Source organism: Ovis canadensis, chromosome 21 (genome assembly GCF_042477335.2).
Source record: "Ovis canadensis isolate MfBH-ARS-UI-01 breed Bighorn chromosome 21, ARS-UI_OviCan_v2, whole genome shotgun sequence".
In the NCBI taxonomy this organism is placed as follows: Eukaryota; Metazoa; Chordata; class Mammalia; order Artiodactyla; family Bovidae; genus Ovis; species Ovis canadensis.
The window spans coordinates 66,279,011-66,294,720 of record NC_091265.1 but is presented as its reverse complement, the minus strand read 5'-3'; the positions used below and the strand labels follow the sequence as shown (position 1 = coordinate 66,294,720).

Genomic DNA, 15,710 nt, shown 5'->3' with positions numbered 1-15,710 from the left:
GGAGGGCGGGGCCGCCGGTGGGGATGAGGTCATGCCGAGCGAAAAAAGCCCCTGACGTCACCTGCAGCCAATCAGCGCACGCGGCTCGGGGGCAGGTGACGTCAGCCAGCGCCCCGGCTCCGGGTGCAGATTAGAGGCGGCGGCCGTGGGGGGCGGGGGCCGGGCTCCGCGCGGTCGCCCGGCGCCCTCTGCCCTCCCCTCTCGCCCGGGCCCCGGCTCTTAAAGGGGCCGCTCGGCCTCCGATCCCGCGCCTGGAACCTCACCTCCAGGAAGCCCTCCGGGCCCCAGCGCTCCGCCCCACCTGGAGACCCCCCAGTGTCATCTTTTACACCCGCGGAGGGTCCAGTCGTCCGGGTCCCGAGCGCGAGCTTCCTCTCTCCACCGCCCTGGCAGGAGCTGCCCCCCACCCCACCCCACCCCCGGCAGTCTTTGTTCGTGCGGGGGGCCTGCCGCGGGCAGCAGCTTCTCTAGCCCGGGGCGGGCACGAGCGCACCCCGCGAGCCCGGCCCAGGCGGCGCTTTACTTTAGGCATCCGCGCGTCCCCTCTCCACGAGCCCTGGCGGTGGGAGCCTGGGTCTGCATTTTACGGGGTAGGGGGTGGAGTGGGAAGCTCAGAGGCGAAAAGGTGTGCCTCTGGTCACACAGCTGAACTCTGGTGGGACGTGGCGGCCCCCTGGGCAGCACTGTACCCCCAGCCCCACCGATGACCTCCAGCCTTTGTCACTTCCAATTAAAAGTCCACCTTAAGCGGTGCTCTCGGGACCCGCCCTCGGAGGGTGCCCCCAGCCCAGTAAAAGTAGTTGAGGGTCCGCCCCAGCAGACCGCTGTTGGAACACAAGCCCTCGGCCGCTTGGACGCTGGTTGTCCAGAGCGGGAGCAAACATAGGTAATTACACCTCCGGCGGTGTCTGGCGGAAACACCCCGGGGCGGGGAGGGGAGCGTCCGGGAGGCCATTCCAGGATGGACAGACAGCGACTGGAGGCCGCGGAGGCGCAAGGACCACCGCAGGCTGCGAAGACCCCGTCCTTCCGCCGGCTCGGGGCAGCCGCGGGGCGGGGATGGGGGGTGGGGGCAGGGGGGCATGTTTCGGGCATCTGTGTTGTGCCAGGTGTGTACTGAGCACTTGTGCCAGGCCCTGGGGGCCTCGCTCTGAGGAAGGGGAGAAAGACTTCTGCCCAGGGGGCCAAGGAGCCCTGGGAGCCTTTGAAAGTGATAATTTTGGGGGGGGATGTTGTGACCAGACGACTCAAACATTCCTTAACCCCCGTCCCCACGGCTGCCCAGTGGAGAGTGAGGGCGGGGCCTCCTCTGGCCCGTGGGGGCATCTCAGGGCTCTGAGAGGCTTCGGCCCCCCGAGAGCACAGCTCTTTCGCCTGGAGGGGGTGATTTGAGAGGCCCCCTCAGCCGCGGCTGTTTGAATGAAGGGTCACAAAAATCCTTGCAGGAGACTGTTTTCTATACTCTTCTGGGACAGGTGGGCACTCGGGACCCTAGAGCTGCGAGTGCAGCTGGGGAAGGTCGTGATGGCTAGGGCCTCGGCTGGGCCCTCTCTTTCCCACTTTCAATTTTCCTGACCTCTGGCCTCAGAGCTTCGTCCACAGTGGTTGCTTAGTAAGTCCTTGGGGCCTCTCCCTTGCTAGCCTGAGCACTCAGGTGTGAGTATTTGTGTGTGTGTGTGTGTGTGTGTGTGTGTGTGTGTGGAGGAGAGTCTGTTCTTGGCTCTGAGCCAGCAATTAGGATAACAAACATCTTGGGGTGGGGGTGGGGTGGGGCTGTCCCGGAAGGAAGCACTGGCTAACTCCAGGGCTATTTGGGGCTGGGGCTGGGTTGAGGTCCTTCCTCTTTCCCTGCCGGAGGTGGAACCGAAGGAGTAAGGTGTTGCTGAGCAGAGAAGCCCTGGCTGGAGATGGACCCTGAACTCAAGTGAGGTGCCCAGCCCAGTTGTTGCACGGCCAGGTCAGGTCCGGAAGGAGTGTAGGGTGTGGCGGGGAGCTTGTTGCATTTGGGCTCATTCCATATCTGAAAAGTGGGGGAGGCTTGCTCCTGGGAGAGGGTAGGAAGGTTCAGGCTGGGCCCCCCAGCTGGCCGGGTCGCCTGAGCCAATATCAGAGGCCCTTGGGGAAGCGTGGACAGAACCCAAAGGGGCCTGGGACCCTTAGGAGTGGGGGACAGAACTGTCAGCTGGGCTGGGGGGACTCCTCGCTCTCTTGCTCCCTAGGCCCGATCCAGGATGAGCCCAGTAGAGAGGGCAAGGGAGGACCGTCCAAGTGGCTCCTCTTCTGCCCAGCCCAGGCGTGGTCTGCGCCTGCGTGTGGCCAAGGGCAGCTCCTGGCTCTGTCCTTGAGCAGGCGGCAGTAAACTGAGGGGAGGGGTGGTGTCCTGGTGCCCCCTCTGGGAGGGAGGCGATGGTGTGCAGTTTCTCCGGCTGTGTCTGGCTGGGGGAGCGTGTTTGGGCCAGGGTTATTTTATTTTTTGGCCTCACCTGGCTACTTGAGGGATCTTAGTTGACGCCACTAGGGACTGAACCCACGGCCTGGGCAGTGAGGGCAATAATGTTAATCGCTGGACTGCGGGGGAATTTCCAGTTCAGGATTATTTTATCATCCAAGGAGTCATTTCTCGTGTAAAACCTGGGGTTCTGCAAGGATGGCGCATTTGGGTAGGGCGGCACCCACTCTGGGGAAGACAGCGACCTCCAAGGTCACCAGGATGCTTAGCAGCATTCTTGGTTCTCTGCAATTGGGAGCGAGACCACCCTCCCCTCAAGCACCACCCGCGGAGGGCCAGAGGTCTAGATGCCTTGCCTGGTGGGTGGCCCTTGCCGCTCAAGCCCCCAGACCCCGCAGGCTCAGGGAGGGGCGGCCAGCATCTCGGCGGGCGCGCAGCTTCGAAGGGGCAGGAGCGGCTTGGGAAGCTGGCTGCGGGCTGAAGGGACTCCTCGCGTGGGTTACAGCTCCACAGCTGGCCCTCGGGATGGGGCGGCAGTGCCAGGCGGTCAATGTCCAAGTCGGGCAGGGCAGGTGATCGCGGCCGTGCCAGCCCGCACGTGCAGATGCCGCCTGGGGGTCCCCAGGGTGGAGCAGAGTCCTGCGAGGGCCCCGGGAGGCGCCGCGGCCCCTAGGGGGCGGGTCGAGCCGGTCCGGCCCGGCACGCTCACAGCCCCCCGCCCTCCAGGGACCCGCGCCCGCGGCGGGCAGGTGCGAGCGCGGTCGCTGCGGCCCGTGCGCTCCCCCTTCCGGCCGCCCTGAAAGCCGCCTTCGGCGCCAAAGGAAACGGAGCTCACCCGTCAGTGTTTCAGCTGATGACCCGTAGTAAACCTGTACCCGCGGCGTTACGTTTCCCACAACCTTTTTAAGTCAAGGTAGGGTTAGTACGACGCCCATCTCGGGTGTTCCAACAACGGCTTTTGGCAGCTGCGCTGACCGCCCGGAACTAGTCCTAAAAATCCCCGGGGCCACCCTTCCCAGTCTCCCCTCACTTTCTGACCCATCCCGTCGGTGCTGCTGTTCTTGAATTTCGTACACGCGCGGGCAAGCGGTGTGCGTTCTTTAGTGCCTGACTTTTTTTTTTTTTTTCCACGCAACAAAGTACTTTTGAAGCTCGTCGCATCCGCGCTCCCGCCGCCCGGTTGTAACGGTGCAGTTGTCTGTTGTGGGTGTGCGCGGATGTTTCAACCGACTCTCCGTTTCCATGCGAGGGATCCTTTCCGTATCTCGGCTATCAAAAGCCGTGCAGTGAAGTGGCCTCCGGCTGCGCGCTGTTTCTCTTTGGCTGTGCTGGCTCTTGGGCGGCTGCTTGGGCCTTTCTCTGGTTGCAGCGAGCCGGGGCAGCTCTCCAGTCGCAGTGTGCGGGCGTCTTACTGCGGCGGCTTCTCTTGTTGCAGAGCGCGGACTCTAGGTGCTGCGGCCTCAGTAGTTGCATCTCGAAAGCCCAGTGGGTGTGCTGCACGCAGGGGCTCAGTTGCTCCTGGGCATGTGAAATCTTCCTGGACCTGGGACTGAGCCTGTGTCCCCGGCATTGATTGGCAGGGGATTCCTAACCTCTGGACCACCAGAGAAGCCCCTTCTATTTGCTTTTAATCTCAGATTATTCACATTTCAGGCTATCTTCTTTCCTAGTATGTTATGACATTTTTTTGTAGTATGGTATAACAAACACCTAGCTGCGGGACCCAAGCATGTCAACCTTTTCTCCCATTTCGCTTCAGGTTGTAACAACACAGTGCAGACCCAGCGGGCTCTCTGAACCTCTCCCACCCCTCTGTCAGGAGGCAGCGCCACTCCAGAAGGCCAGTGTCTTCCTGGCTCTGCTTTTCTCACTCGGCTGCATGTGTAAGGCCCATGTACACCACGTGGTGTTATCTGTGCTGTAAAATATTCATGTGTGGAATCATCGCAGCCGCCTTCCTGCAGATTCCCTTCTCCCCCCACTGCCTCTGTGCATCTTTGTTGATGCAGGCGAGCCTGGTCCCTCCATCGCGGCTGCGGTGTGGGCCTCCCCTGGTGAACACGTTTCTTCCGCTGCTCGTTCTAGTATAGCGGTGCCGCCAGGAATATTCCAGCAGGGATCTCCTATCGCCAGGTGGGGTAGTCATCCAGACCAGCTGTGTCAGTGGCGCTGGTGAGTCTGTTAGAAACGCACACTCTTTAGCTGTGTAGATTCTGAGGATTAGAATGTGAGCATGTCTGGGTGTCCATTACTCTGTCTACCACAGTTGGCATGCTGTCTTAAGTATCTGGAGGTATTCACTCTTTTTTTAAAAAAAAAAAGTTTTATTTATTTGGCTGTGTTGGATTGTAGCCGTGGTGTGTGCGATCTAGCTCCCTGCCTAGGGATCAAACCCAGGCCCCCTGCATTGGAAGTGCAGAGTCTTAGCCACTCGACCATCTGGGAAGTCCCTGAAGATATTCACTCTTGAAGACACTGGCCTCCTGCTTTCTTCCTGGAAAGGTTTTCAGTTACAGATTCAATTTCTTTAACACCTATAGGACTGTTCACACTTTATTTCTTATCTCAGGTGGGATATAGTTGTGTTTTTCAGGACGTTGCTTATTTCATCTGAAATTTGAAATTGTTCATGTAATTTATGCTTGGACCTAGTCGTATTTTTCTTGTGTGCAGGGTATGTAGTGATGTGCCTTTTCATTTCTATTATTTGTAATGTATCTTTTCCTCTGTTTTTGGATCAGTATTGCTGGTGGTTTGTAAATTTTGTTAATCTTTATGAAGAGCAAACACTTGACTATGTTAATTTTCTCTGTTTTGCATCTGATTTCAATTTCATTGATTTGTGCTCCCTTTTAATATTTATTTTATTTGTTTTATTATTTTCTTTCTTCTACCTTATTTCAGATTCAATCCTCTTTCCAGTTTCTTGAAAGTTTAGATAGCTGATTTTCACTTACTCTCCTTTTCTAATACATGTGTTTTGACCTATAGATTTTTCTCTGTTGTTCAGTCACTAAGTCATGTCCAACTCTTTGCAACCCCATGGACTGCAGCACGCCACGCTCCCCTGTCCATCACCATCTCCCAGAGTTGGTCAGAGCCATGTCCATCGAGTCTGTGATGCCATCCAACCATCTCAACCTCTGTCACTGCCTTCTGCTCCTGTCCTCAGTCTTTCTCAGCATCAGGGTCTTTTCCAATGAGTCAGCTGTTCACATGAGGTGGCCAAAGTATTGGAGCTTCAGCATCAGTCCTTCCAGTGAATATTCAGGGTTGATTTTCTTTAAGCATTGCTTAAGCTGTATCCAGCAGGTTTTGATGTCATATTTACATTATAAGGCAGTCCAAAATATCTTCCGATTTCCACTGTGATTTCTTAGGCTTATGGGTTATTTTGAAATCTGTGCCTTAATTTTCAAACATTTGGGGATTTGAAGGCAGATATCTTTCTCTTACTGAGTATGTATCAAAGCACACGCTCTGTCTCTCTGACAAAGCATAAACTCTGTATTATTTCAATATATGTTAGTGAAGTCAAGTTGGCTAATCACATTCAGATCTCCAGTACATCATGAGAAACGCTGGGCTGGAAGAAGCACAAGCTGAAATCAAGATTGCTGGGAGAAATATCAATAACCTCAGATATGCAGATGACACCACCCTTATGGCAGAAAGTGAAGAGGACCCTAAAAGCCTCCTGATGAAAACTAAGATCATGGCATCTAGTCCCATCACTTCATGGGAAATAGATGGGGAAACAGTGGAAACAATGTCAGACTTTATTTTGGGGGCTCCAAAATCACTGCAGATGGTGATTGCAACCATGAAATTAAAAGACGCTTACTCGTTGGAAGGAAAGTTATGACCAACCTAGATAGCATATTCAAAAGCAGAGACATTACTTTGCCAACTAAGGTCCGTCTAGTCAAGGCTATGGTTTTTCCTGTGGTCATGTATGGATGTGAGAGTTGGACTGTGAAGAAAGGAGGGCTGAAGAATTGATGCTTTTGAACTGTGGTGTTGGAGAATACTCTTGAGAGTGCCTTGGACTGCAAGGAGATCCAACCAATCCATTCTAAACGAGATCAGTCCTGGGTGTTCATTGGAAGGACTGATGCTGAAGCTGAAACTCCAATACTTTGGCCACTTCATGCGAAGAGTTGACTCATTGGAAAAGACTCTGATGCTGGGAGGGATTGGGGGCAGGAGGAGAAGGGGAAGACAGAGGATGAGATGGCTGGATGACATCACCAACTCAATGGACGTGAGTTTGAGTGAACTCTAGGAGTTGGTGATGGACAGGGAGGGCTGGTGTGCTGCGATTCATGGGGTCGCAAAGAGTCGGACACGACTGAGCGACTGAACTGAACTGAAGTGAACTCCCTACTGACTCATCTCCTTGTTCCGTCAGTTACTGAGCTATGTTGCCATAACAGTGAAAATTCTCAGTTCTGTTTGTGGATTTGTATTTTCCTTCTTTTAGTTTTGTCAGCATTTCTTTATCTATTTTGAAGCTCTGTTATTTGGTTGATAGAAATTTAGGATTGTTTACTTTTTCAGTCTCATTGACTCTCTTAGCATCATGCAATGTGCTTTGGTCTTTCTCGTAAGAGTTTTGTCTTAAAGTCTACCTTGTCTGACACTAATATAGCTACACTAACTTTCTATAAAATTAGTGTTTGCATGATAGAGCCTTTTCCCATTTTTTTCTTTCTACCTTTCTGGGTTCCATTATTGAAAGTGTGTCTTTTGTAAACAGGATGCAGTTGAAAATTCTTTGAATTTCCCAATCTGACATTTGACTTTTCTTGGAGCACTTAGATCATTTGCACTGACCGGGACTTACTGACATTGCTGGGTTTAATCACTGGATTTATTTTCTATTTCATTCATCTCTTCTTTGTTTCTTTATTCTTTTATCTTGCCTTCTTTTGGATTTACCGAATTTTAAAAATTCAGTTTATCTCTTCTGTTAGCTTTGGAGTTATATGTTCCTGTATTATGCTTTATTGACTATTCTGGAGATTAAATTTTACGTTCTTGAAGTCTCATGGCTTCCTGAACAGGGAAAGAACTTCACAACTCTTTAATTCCATTTATCCTCTACATTTTATTTCTGCAGATGTTAAAGGTCTCACAGGATGTTAGTGTATTGTTTAAAACAGGTATTTGTGTGTGTGTGCTTACCAACATGTTTACACTTGCCACTATCCTTTGCTCAATTCCCGATCCTCCATACTCTCATATGGAGTTATTTTTCTTCAGCCCGAAGGACGTCAGTATTTCTTGTGTTGTAGGTCTTCCAGTGACATCATCTTTCAGCTGAAAACAACTCTACTCCACTTAGATTTTGGAGGATATTTTCATCAGGTATAAAACTCCAAGCCGGGAGGTTTTCTTTCTCTCAGCTCCGTGAAGTGTCACCCCTTATCTTATGGACCCCATCACTGCTGGTTAGAGGTCAGCTCTCACTTCTATGATTATTCCTTCAAAGATGCTGTGTGTTTCTCCTGTTGCTTTGGCTGTTTTCTCTGTTTTTCTTTTTCACGTTTATTTTTATTCGCGTGGCTGTGCCAGGTCTCAGCTGCCACCAGCCCTGCTGGCTTTTCTTTCCTGGTCCAGTTCCTCCTTCTGGTTTATGCCGATGACCAGCCCTCACCCACAGCTGGCCAGTCGCCTGAAGGAAGACGCAGCGACTGACGCTCGGTTTATCCGAGAAGAGCTTTCCCTCTCTGGAATGTATTTCATCTGGACCTCATTGCTCCCACAATTCTCTGATATTATATATATATTAGTGTGTACATCCCACTTAAAAATGTAAGTGACTAAATTGCGGTAAAACACATAAGATTTACTAACGTCTTTTTAAGTATTTTAATTTTTATTCTATATTAGAGCTGACTTGTGTTTGTGTTGGTCGGTCAGTCGTGTCCGACTCTCTGTGACCCCTTGGACTGTAGCCCACCAGGCTCCTCTGTCCATGGAATTCTCCAGGCAAGAATACCGGAGTGGGCTGCCATTCCCTTCTCCATAGCTGATTTACAGTGTTGTGCTGATTTTAGTTGTACAGCAAAGTGACTCAGTTATGCATATACATGGATCCATTCTTTTTCAGATTCTTTTCCCGGATAGATCATTGCGCAGCATCGAGCAGAGTCCCCTGTGCTTTGCAGCGAGTCCTTGCTAATCACCTAGTTTGTATATAGCAGTGTGCAGATGCTAATCACAACTCCTAATTTATCCCTTCCCCAGGCTTTTCCCTTTGGTAACCATACATTAAGGCAAAATGATAGGACACTGAAAGAGGAGCTCCCCAGGTCAGTAGGTGCCCAATATGCTGCTGGAGATCAGAGGAGAAATGACTCCAGAAAGAACAAAGGGATGGAGCCAAAGCAAAAACAATACCCAGCTGTGGATGTGACTGGTGATAGAAGCAAGGTCCGATGATGTAAAGAGCAGTGTTGCATAAGAACCTGGAATGTCAGGTCCATGAATCAAGGCAAATTGGAAGTGATCAAACAGGAGATGGCAAGAGTGAACGTCAACATTCTAGGAATCAGCAAACAAAAATGGTCTGGAGTGGGTGAATTTAACTCAGATGACCATTATATCTACTACTGTGGGCAAGAGTCCCTTAGAAGAAATGGATAGCCATCATGGTCAACAAAAGAGTCCGAAATGCAGTACTTGGATGCAATCTCAAAAACGATGGAATGATTTCTGTTCGTTTCCAAGGCAAACCATTCAATATCACAGTAATCTAAGCCTATGCCCCAACCAGTAACACTGAAGAAGCTGAAGTTGAACGGTTCTATGAAGACCTACAAGACCTTTTAGAACTAACACCCAAAAAAGATGTCCTTTTCATTATAGGGGACTGGAATGCAAAAGTAGGAAGTCAAGAAACACCTGGAGTAACAGGCAAATTTGGCCTTGGAATGCGGAATGAAGCAGGGCAAAGGCTAATAAGAGTTTTGCCAAGAGAACGCACTGGTCATAGCAAACGCCCTCTTCCAACCACACCAGAGAAGACTCTACACATGGACATCACCAGATGGTCAACACCAAAATCAGATTGATTATATTCTTTGCAGCCAAAGATGGAGAAGCTCTATACAGTCAGCAAAAACAAGACCGGGAGCTGACTGTGGCTCAGATCATGAACTCCTTATTGCCAAATTCAGACTTAAATTGAAGAAAGTAGGGAAAACCACTAGACCATTCAGGTATGACCTAAATCAAATCCCTTATGATTATACCGTGGAAATGAGAAATGGATTTAAGGGCCTAGATCTGATAGATAGAGTGCCTGATGAACTATGGACTGAGGTTCATGACATTGTACAGGAGACAGGGATCAAGACCATCCCCATGGAAAAGAAATGCAAAAAAGCAAAATGGCTGTCTGGGGAGGCCTTACAAATAGCTGTGACAAGAAGAGAGGTGAAAAGCAAAGGAGAAAAGGAAAGATATAAGCATCTGAATGTAGAGTTCCAAAGAATAGCAAGGAGAGATAAGAAAGCCTTCCTCAGTGATCAATGCAAAGAAATAGAGGAAAAGAACAGAATGGGAAAGACTAGAGATCTCTTCAAGAAAATTAGAGATACCAAGGGAACATTTCATGCAAAGATGGGCTTCATAAAGGACAGAAATGGTATGGACCTAAAAGAAGCAGAAGATATTAAGAAGAGGTGGTAGGAATACACAGAAGATCTGTACAAAAAAGATCTTCACGACCCAGATAATCACGATGGTGTGATCACTCACCTAGAGCCAGACATCCTGGAATGTGAAGTCAAGTGGGCCTTAGGAAGCATCACTACAAACAAAGCTAGTGGAGGTGATGGAATTCCAGTGGAGCTGTTTCAAATCCTGAAAGATGATGCTGTGAAAGTGCTGCTCTCAATATGCCAGCAAATGTGGAAAACTCAGCAGTGGCCACAGGACTGGAAAAGGTCAGTTTTCATTCCAATCCCAAAGAAAGGCAATGCCAAAGAATGCTCAAACTACCACACAGTTGCACTCATCTCACACATGAGTAAAGTAATGCTCAAAATTCTCCAAGCCAGGCTTCAGCAATATGTGAACCGTGAACTTCAGATGTTCAAGCTGGTTTTAGAAAAGGCAGAGGAACCAGAGATCAAATTGCCAACATCCACTGGATCATGGAAAAAGCAAGAGAGTTCCAGAAAAACGTCTATTTCTGCTTTATTGACTATGCCAAAGCCTTTGCCTGTGTGGATCACAATAAACTGTGGAAAATTCTGAAAGAGATGGAAATACCAGACCACCTGACCTGCCTCTTGAGAAACCTGTATGCAGGTCAGGAAGCAACAGTTAGAACTGGACATGGAACAACAGACTGGTTCCAAATAGGAAAAGGAGTACGTCAAGGCTGTATATTGTCACCCTGCTCATTTGACTTCTATGCAGAGTACATCATGAGAAACGCTGGGCTGGAAGAAGCACAGGCTGGAATCAAGATTGCTGGGAGAAATATCAATCACCTCAGATATGCAGATGACACCACCCTTATGGCAGAAAGTGAAGAGGAACTCAAAAGCCTCTTGATGAAAGTAAAAGAGGAGAGTGAATAAGTTGGCTTAAAGCTCAACATTCAGAAAATGATGATCATGGCATCTGGTCCCATCACTTCATGGGAAATAGATGGGGAAACAGTGGAAATGGTGTCAGACTTTATTTCGGGGGCTCCAAAATCACGGTAGATGGTGATTGCAGCCATGAAATTAAAAGACGCTTGCTCCTTGGAAGGAAAGTTATGACCAACCTAGATAGCATATTCAAAAGCAGAGACATTACTTTGCCAACAAAGGTCCGTCTAGTCAAGGCTATGGGTTTTCCAGTGGTCATGTATGGATGTGGGAGTTGGACTGTGAAGAAAGGAGGGGTGAAGAATTGATGCTTTTGAACTGTGGTGTTGGAGAAGACTCTTGAGAGTCCCTTGGACTGCAAGGAGATCCAACCAATCCATTCTAAACGAGATCAGTCCTGGGTGTTCTTTGGAAGGAATGATGCTAAAGCTGAAACTCCAATACTTTGGCCACCTCATGCGAAGAGTTGACTCATTGGAAAAGACTCTGATGCTGGGAGGGATTGGGGGCAGGAGGAGAAGGGGAAGACAGAGGATGAGATGGCTGGATGGCATCACCGACTCGATGGAAGATGAGTTTGAGTGAACTCTGGGAGTTGATGATGGACAGGGAGGCTTGGCGTGCTGTGATTCAGTCGGACATGACTGAGCGACTGAACTGAACTGAACTGAACTGCACCATACGTTTGCTTTCAAAGTCTGTGAGTCTGTTCCTGTTTTGTAAATAAGTGCATCTGTATCATTTTGGGGCTCCTACACATAAGTGATACTGTGTGCTTGTCTTTCTCTGTCTGAGCTGCTGTACTCAGTCTGATAATGTGCGGGTCCGTCCATGTCGCTGCGAATGGCATGATTCCAGCAGTCCTTTATGACTGAGTAACATTCCACTGTACATGTGTGCTGCAATGGAATCTTGTATGCATGTACCATGGGCTTCCCAGGTGGCGCTGGTGGTAAAGAACCCACCTGCAGGAGCCTAAGAAATGTGGGTTGGATCCCTGGGTCAGGAGGATCCCCGGAGGAGGGCATGGCAGCCCGCTCCAGTGTTCTTGCCTGGAGAATCCCGTGGACAGAGGAGCCTGGCAGGCTGCAGTCCGTCGTCACAGAGATGGACACGACTGAGGCGGCGTAGCGTAGCATGCATGTCCCACAGCTTCTGTGCCGTCCTCTCCTGGTGGGCATTTCGGCGGCTTCCATGTCGTGGCTCTTGTGAACATTGCTACTGTGAGGACTGGGGTGTGTGTATCTCTTTGAATTGTGGTTTTCTCACAACGTACGCGCCGTGGTGGGATTGTTGGGTCATGTGGTAGCTCTATTTGTAGCTTTTGAAGGAACTTCCATTCTGCTCTCCATGATGGTTGTCTAAAACTTACTGATGTCTTTTGACTTACGGGTTTTGCAATTAATTTGGCCTTTTCCAGTTACCAAAATGGGACTGTGGGCCTTCCGTGCGTGTTACATCCCTTCTGGAAGCAGAAGCTTTGCTCTCTTTGTTTTTACACGCCGTCACAAGCCTTCACATTCCAGCAGGTGGGAGTGTGGGCTCAGCATCAGCCTCTGTGGCTCTCAGTCCTGGCTGCACAGCTCTGTAAGTGGGGACGCAGGGAAGGTGTCACTGGTTTGTGGCTGCCCTGTAGGAGGTGGGATGAACTGTCTGCCCCCAAAGTGGCTCAGAGATCAGCCCTGATGACAGCAAGAGGGCAGGACAGTGTTTATGACTCACAGCGTGAGGCTCTGGGTGAGCGGGTCTGGGATGGCTTGAGTGGAGGGAGGGTGTGGCTTTGGTTTTCCCCCAACCAGGGATCGGGCACACTGGGGCTGCTGCGGGCGTTCTGGAGGCGCCCAGTGCCAGGCCCACGCAGGAGGGGCTTTGCTTTGGTCTGGCTGCTTTAGTCAACGCACTGCTCAGCTCAGCACTGAGCCGGGTGCGCACGGAACTCAGCGCCGGCCGGCACAGCGTAGTCCCGCCTCATGCAGCTGCTTTACCATTCACGGAGCACTTCCTGCGAGGAAGGTGCTGTCAGCAGCCCATCTTACTGGTGTGGACACTGAAGTGCAGGGAGGACAGGTGACTTGCTCAAGGCTGCTCAGCTAGCTGGCTGTGGAAAACACACACACGGCGTTTGGGAGACGGGGATCACGTTGGCTGAGGACGCTGTGGGCAACTCAGTCAGGTGGGCTGTCCGCAGGTCCAGGGATGAGCGTGGCCACAGGTGTAATTCTGACACACACCCTGCCCACCCCAGCAGAGGGCTGTAGACAGACAAACAGCGCAAACAGCAATGGGTTCTGGGACGAGTGGCTTCATTAGGTTACGGGACGGAGAGATCTGAGTGGCAGGGCAGAGAGAAGCCCGTGTCTGCTCAGATGTCCTCGCGGGAGCAGGTGCAGCTGGTCGGGGCTCGGCACTGGCCATTCACTGGTGCAGGTGGCTGGGGTGGTCTCCAGATGCTGGGAATGAGGCTCTGGAAGTCATCGTTGGACATACACTCCCGTCGCATTTGACCGGAGGTCAAAAAAATGTTCATGCTTGGAAAGGGAGGAAGATGGGTGGCTTCACTGGAGCCCAGGACTCCTGACCAGGGATGGTGCTGGGTCTGATAAGAATCCCTGCAAAACCGAAAATTAAATCTTGCACTGGCAGCAAACGGGGACACAGCAGCTGGACTGGGAGCAGCCACAGGAGCCGCAGCCCCCTTTGCCACAGCTGGAGCAGGAGCAGGCTGGCACACAGCAGCACACGGGCTTGCAGCAGCAGACGGGCACACAGCAGCTGGAGCCGCAGCCTCCACATGAGCCGCAGCCCCCTTAGACCCCCCGCAGGAGCCGCACCCCCTTTGCCACAGCTGGAACAGGAGCAGGCTGGCACACAGCAGCACACGGGCTTGCAGCAGCAGACGGGCACACAGCAGCTGGAGCCACAGCCTCCACATGAGCCGCAGCCCCCACAGCTGGAGCCGCAGCCCCCACACGAGCCGCAGCCCCCGGAACAGCCAGAGCAGCCCATGGTTCTGCTGGGCTGAGGGTGGAGTAGGTCAGAGCAGCAGGTGGAGAGAGGGAAGCGGCTCAGTGTGGGGCCTCGGGGGCCGGAGCCTCTACATACCTGTGCAGGCCAGGTGAGAGCGGGGCACATGCTCCCTTCCTGGTTCCTGTTTGTGCCAAGTCTGGGACTTTTTTCTTGTTTTCCTCTGGATGTCAGCCCCTGAAGTAAGGTCCATATATCATAAGCTGTTACTGGTCACTCATTGGATCCAGTTCCCCTTGTTGAATCTGTGTCCAGACTTGAGGGAGACCCCCGAAGGTCCAGCCCATTCCTGAGACTAGTTGATTAAAGGGTATAGATAACCACACAGGTGATGCGCATGGCTCTGTTTATCCACTGCTAAAGTTACAAGGAAGTGGAAGTGTTATTCGCTCAGTTGTGTCTGACTCTTTGCAACCTCATGGACTGTGGCCCGCCAGGCTCCTCCACTGACTTATCCCCTTTTACCAGTTATTGGACATTTTGTCTCTTTTTGTCGCTATTTCAAACAGTACTGCACTTTTCTTGTCCAAAGCTCAGTGCCTGTTGGATTGAAAAAAGTGAAAGTGTTAGTTGCTCAGTCAGGTCTGACTCTTGGAGGGTCCATGGACGGTAGCCCACCAGGCTCCTCTGTCCGTGACATTTTCCCAGCAAGAATACTGGAGTGGGCTGCCATTCCTCTCCAGGGGATATTCCCCACCTAGGAACTGAACACAGGTCTCCTGCATTGCAGGCGACTTCTTTATCGTCTGAACCACCAGGGAAACCCAAGATTAGAGTTTTAGGAATCTACCTGGAATTAAATTTTGGACGTTTTTTGAAGTCAGGGTTTCATTTTCTAATTTTTTCCAATACCAAGGTCTTCCCCGTAGGCTGCAATGTCCAATCGTCACATCAATTCGAGGAAATACTTCTAACATTTTACTGTTATATGAAATACTGGTTGTGAGTTTTTGGTGCAGATTTCTGACAGATCAAGGGATGCTCCTTTTAGTCCGGCGATTTTCCATTTGTCTTCAGTGGATGCTGAAGTTTGTTGAATATTTCTGCAGCTGTTGTAGTGGCTGGAAGTTTTCTCCTTTGATTAGCATGGTGAATTTTAGGATTGATTTAAAATGTAAATAGTCCTTGCGTTCCTGAGCATGGTTACAGCTTTCACAGTCTGTTATTACTGGATTGGTTCTGCTCACGGAGTTTTTATGCCTAGTTCATAAACAAGAGTGGTTTTCATTTTCCCAGACACCCCTGCCCCACTTTTGGTGTTGGGCTCACACCAGCCTGGGGGTAGGGGGGATGGGTGTGTCCCACATCTTCTCCTGGCTGGAGAGGTCTGTTGCGTGAGGAGTTACTCATCGCTTGCTCGTTTGGTAGAACCTGTTTGTGAAGCGGTGTGCGTCTCATGTGAGTGTCCGGAGGGTGACATTTCACTCGTGTTTATGTGGCTGAGATATCCTTGGGTGTCTGTCTCTTCTTACGACAAGGTCGTCACAAGTCCAAGCTTTTCTCATTTATTGGCAGGCGCTTTTGCATCGGCGTCTGCTGTTTGATGACTGCTGGGTCTGTCGATGTGCTGTTCTGGGTCCTGCTTTTTACACACTGCTGCTTTTCAGTCGCTCCGTCGTGTCCAG

General features: G+C 50.9%; 1 long non-coding RNA gene across 1 annotated transcript in view; it reads left to right on the top strand.

Moving 5' to 3' along the window:
- Positions 1–1,858: 1,858 nt before the first annotated feature.
- Positions 1,859–15,710, top strand: part of LOC138426861 (uncharacterized) — a 93,101-nt gene continuing 79,249 nt past the window's right edge. The window contains exon 1 of the long non-coding RNA XR_011251809.1: positions 1,859–1,957. This is a non-coding gene — a long non-coding RNA (uncharacterized lncRNA). The remainder of the gene's footprint in view (positions 1,958–15,710) is intronic.